Raw genomic sequence first — 5532 nt, forward strand, 5'->3', positions numbered from 1 at the left:
GTGTGGTTAGGAAAGAAGGATATAGCAGGAGAAATGGTGGTGGAAAACCAAGGATGGAGCAAGTTTCAAGGAAGAAATTTCACTGGTAATCATATTCCATGGAGAACCTAAGCAAGATAAGGACTAGAAAGAATCCTGGTAGATACAAAGGTCATTGCTGACCTCATTGTATGAGAGCAAATATTCTATTTGTTTCTCCCCTCCCACCCCTCTAGAATTCCTCCTAACACCTCAGGAATAGGGAAGCTGATGCTATTAGCTGGCAAACATGATTAGATGTCTTAAGATAAAAGAAGCTTCGTGAATTCTGAGAATGTGTCCTAAGAGAGCTTGTGAAACAATTTTATTACAAAGAAGATCATTGTGTTGTTTGGTTAGAGAGCCCCGATAACAACTATCTACATAAGAGCCTCACTGGTTAATGTGAGCTGCCAGCATTTTTGTGGATTTTGCCCAATAACAAATTTCCTTGAACATGTTGACCTTTTTTTTCTTTATCAGATGTTATATTTTTCATCTCTAGCTGTCTCATTTAGGCCTTTAAAAAAATCTCCCATTTTCCTCATATTCACGTTTGGTCTCCCTCTTGAACATAATCAGTTATACTAATTATTTTAATGCTTTTTTTTTGTTGTTAATTCTATCATCTCTATGATACCTGGATCTGTTCTATTGTTTGATATTTTCTTTTGATTGTGGGTCATGTATTACTCGTGCCAGACTGTAAATTTTATGTTATTGGGTGCTAGATTTGGTCATATTTCTTTCAAGGTGTTAGACTTTGTTCCGGAAGGCAATTAAGTTACTTAAAATCAGCTTGACCCTTTTGAGGCTTGCTTTTAAGCTTTATTAGGACAAATCTAGTGCAGCCTTTAGGGCTATTTTAGTCCCACTTCTAAGGTGATATTCTTTTGAAGACTCTACCCACTACTTTGGGTATTAGGACATCTTTCCATCCTGGCTGGTGGGAACCAAAGCACTCCCAGCCCTGTGTGAGTTAAGGGAATTATTGGGTCTATTGATTCTTTTCTGGCCTGGGACAGTTCCGTCTCATGCATGCAAAGACAGCCACACTGTTAACTGTCAAGACTGGAGAGGACCCCTCTGCAGTCTCTCTGTGCCTCCTCTTCGGTATTCTTTCCCACACATCCTAGCTGCAGCCTGGAAATTCTTCTAGGCAATAAGTAGAACTCATCTGTTTTTATTTTCCCAGGGATCAGGTTTCACATGGCTTGTTGTCCAATGTCTGAAACCATTTTTTTTTCTTTATATATTTTGTTTGGTCTTCTTCTGGTTGTTTAGGGAGGAAGGGTGAACCAGTCTCTGTTACTCCATCTTGGCTGGAAATGAAAGTTCCTGAATGTTGATTTCTGATTGATGGCTAAGAGTAATGTGTTTCCCCACAAATATTCTTAGAATTTATTGTTTCTTAAACATATAAACAAAGGCCTGCCATGAAAATAACTTGTTTTCTACTTCTTCCCAGGTCTAAACCTCTCACAGTGGAACATTTTTCTTCTCATTATGTTGAGGGAATTTTTTTTTAAAGGAATGAGTTTTCAGAAAGATGTGCAGAAAAGTAGATTGAAAGAATAAGAAATCAGCTCTGACAGTCCTTGGCTTCTCGAAAGAAACATCTTTAACCAATAATTAGTTTTTACTGCAGATTAATTTTTCTTGCAACATCTACATTAGTTATGAAATGTTTTGAATAAATGCAGGCTCCTCATATACCCCTTAGTTTATCCAGAAGTTGCCTTCTTGTATTATTATAATCTACTAAAAACAAACAACCTAACTGGTCAAAAGTGAAATTATTCATTTTATGTGTTCACTGACTATGAAAGAACTGAAATGAACTGTAAATTACAAACCAGCTTTTTAATTACTCTAGTTACATCATAACTGTTGTTTGAATAAGTTATTTCACCTTATTGACTCTAGAGTAAGGAGCAATAGATAAATTCTGAGGCAGCAACCCCTAGCCAAGGTGCAAACACGGCAGATACACATACACATACATACATAATTTTGAAACTGGAATGAAACCACCAAAGAATGAAGTCTAAACGATATCCCTAGGAAACATTTCTTTTTATATAGAACCATTTTAAAAACAAATTTCATGGAATTTAATCTTGCTGCCCTACTTATTTTTGTATAGAAATTTCAGAGTAAAAATTCACTTATAGCATAGTTTTGAATAAATTTCAGGTTAGAAAGATTATAATTTTCACTATGGAATCAGTACAAAAGAATGAATGCTATATCGACTCGACATGAGAAATCATCCTTCATTTATTTGTCGAACATGTAGTCAGGGTTTACTATGTGTGAGGCACAGAGCTGACTCTGGGGAATTGAAACAAACCAAACTTACTTTCTCAAAGAGAAGTGACTGTGTTGAATTTTATTGCCTTTTGAGTTACTTGTTTAATACTACACAGTTTATTTTTTCCCCTTGATTTATAGAACAATGTGGGACAGAGTAATTCTCCATTATATGATAAAAATTGACCTTCAAGTTTTTGCTTTCATCTACAACCACTGCATAATTTTGGATTTTTTTTTTTTTTTTTAGTTACCTCCTAGAAAAGATGGATTCTTTTCGATTAGCCATGCTTGTTAAATATTTAGGGCTGCTTTTAGTGTTCAAGTAAAAACTGCATTATTTAACAATACTTTTTAGATTTTAAAGGTACTAGATGTCCTTGCCTGTTGTTTGGCATGGTTCTACTGGGCTGTGTTAAGTTTAATTTCTATATTGACCTTAACTTTTTTTGTATCTTGATCTCATCTTTGACTGCCCAGTTTTGACCAATACTCCTTTCTTCTGGCTCTCTGTCTACTTGGCTGTTGCAATTTGAGTCCTAGCTCAGTTAAACTCTTTTGGCTCTTGAATCTTTGCATCACTTCCAAATCAATGATTTGCTCACTCCTGATGCAGAATTTTCTTGGGATGGCTGACCTCAAGTGTTTCCCACCATCTGCAGTTTACTTATTGAACACTCATGGTGCAGTTCAACTTGTTTCTTTGTTCCTTGTGTTTCCTGCAAATTGGCAACTGGATCAGAGAAATGATTATATTGAGGTTCTAACCCTTGGGCAAGACTACAGGTGGTGCTGTTTTCTTTCATTAGAAGGTACAATCATGTTGTGATTATGATCAAGTTTTGATTTTCTTTGATGTTAGCAGCTGTCGATGCTCAGTGCCTTAATTTACTAATTTAATGGAGATATTCCAATTCTATAATTTCTTTTTCACCTTGTAATTGGAACACTTTTATAAAGAAATACCTTCTTTTTTTCATTTATTTGGTTGCCCATTGTTTCAATTTGTATAAGAAAGGCAAGATAGTTTGATCCCTTATCAGGTTGAGCCCCCTACCCCACTTTTAAAAAATTGTTTAAATTTATTTTAATTAGTTTCAAGTATACAGCATATTGGTTAGACATCTATATAGTTTGTAAAACAGTACCCCCACCCAGTTGCTCCTCCCTCCCCTGACCCGCCACCTAGCTAACATATTCATTCTAATTGCATTCCCTATGCCATGCTCCCCATGCCTGTGTCCATCCATTAACTACTAATTTGTACTTCTTTAACTCTTCACCCCATTCTCCCAGCGCCCCCAAACTCCCCTCCCATCTGTCTATCACCAAATTGTCCACTATATTTGTGAGTCTGTTTTTGATTAGTTTGTTCTTTTTATTCCTTAGATTCTACATATAAGTGAAATCATATAGTGTTTATCTTTCTCTGTCTGACTTAAATACCTTCTAGGTCCATCAAAGCAATATGTTTTTCTATCTTCTTCCTTTTAGTTTGTGTCTTTTAATCTGAAGTAAGTCTCTTTAAGGCAACATGTATGGATCTTGTTTTCCTTTCCATTCATCCACTCTTTTAGTTGGAGCACTTAATTCTTTTCCATTTGAGGTTCTTATTAATAGGAATGTAGTTGTTACCATTCTTTATTCCTGTTTTTGATATATGTTTTTTCTTCTTAAAGAAGTCCCTCCAACATTTCCTGTAATACTGGCTTGGCGGTGATAAATTCCTTCAGCTTATTTTTGTCTGGAAATCTCTTTATATGTCCTTCAACTCTAAATGATAGCTTTGCTGGATAAATTATTATTGGCTGTAGATCCTGGGTCTTCATCCTGTCGAATATTACCCTGCATAGTTTCTTTTGAGAAATCAGTTGTCAGTCTTATGGGTTTTCCCCATAAGACTGTTACTTATAAGTAACTATCTGTTTTTCTCTTGCTGCTTTTTATATTCTTTCTTTGTATTTAACCTTTGTCATTTTAATTATGATGTGTCTTGGTGAGGGCCTCTTTGGATCCAATTGATTTTTGGAATTCTCTGAGTTTCCTGGAGTTTTATGTCCATTTCTTTCACCAGGTTAGGGACGTTTTCCATCATTATTTCTTCAAACAGCTGTTTAACATCTTGGTTTTCTTCAGTTACACTGATTTGGACCTTTCACAGTGTCCCATTTGCTCCTTAAATTATTTTTATAGTCTTGGCATCTTATCTCTTGCCATTCTGATTGTGTATCCTTGGCTTTCCTGTCCTCTAGATAGGGCATGCGATCCTCTTCTTTATTCACTTTGTTTATTCCATTTAATATGCTTCTCATCTCAGATAATGTGTTCTTCATTTTAGACTGATCCCCTTTATAATTTCCATTTCCATTTATGTTTTTTATCTTTGTTGAAGTTCTCACTGAATATCTACACTTCTCAAAAGCTCATTGAACATCTTTATAATCTGCATCTGCTAGATTACTTGACTCCATTATATCTGGATCTCTGTTCTGTTCTCTCATATAAGGTTTCTGCTTCTTTGTCTTCCGATTTAGGCTGCCTTTCCATGTCTGTTTCTATGTATTAAGCAAAGCTCCTAAGTCTCCTGGTCTTATTAGTGTGGATTTGTAAAGTAGGTGTCCAGTGGCACAGTCCTGAGAGGAGTTCAGCTACAGGCCAAATTTAGCTCAAGCCCCTGCCTCTCCAGGGCCACATGTTAAGATTCAGCAAGCGATCCACAGATGCTGTGCTTATAGTTGCCATGCCAGAAACCGAGGCCAGCTGCTTCCAGTGTGAGTCTAGGCGCTGCTCAGCAAGGAGCACCTGACTCCCTGAGGATAAACTTGGATGTGGCTTGGGTGGGGCCGGGAATTGGGGGAGGTGGGGTTTCAGGGAATCCTCTGGGTGGAGCGACCTCTGTTATCCAGTCTGATGACCTCATGGCAGTGGCTGCGCTGTGTCTGTGCACTGGGAGTGGGGAGGAATCAACAGAGAACAATGGATCCTGAGGGCACTTCTGTAGAGAGTGAGTCTCCCCTAGGCCCTCACTCTGACAATGTCTGTAAGTCCCTGGTGCCCCCTGTACACAGCCGAATCAACACTGGTGCTCAGAGTGAGCAGGTCTGTCACAGCGAAATCTGCTTGGGGTCGCGGCCCCTTTAAGAGGTGTCCGCCACTGCCGCTGCCTTAGCGGCTGTCTCACTCAGCCTCTTGAGACCTGGT

Source organism: Pteropus vampyrus, unplaced genomic scaffold, assembly GCF_000151845.1.
Source record: "Pteropus vampyrus isolate Shadow unplaced genomic scaffold, Pvam_2.0 Scaffold22, whole genome shotgun sequence".
Classification (NCBI taxonomy): domain Eukaryota; kingdom Metazoa; phylum Chordata; class Mammalia; order Chiroptera; family Pteropodidae; genus Pteropus; species Pteropus vampyrus.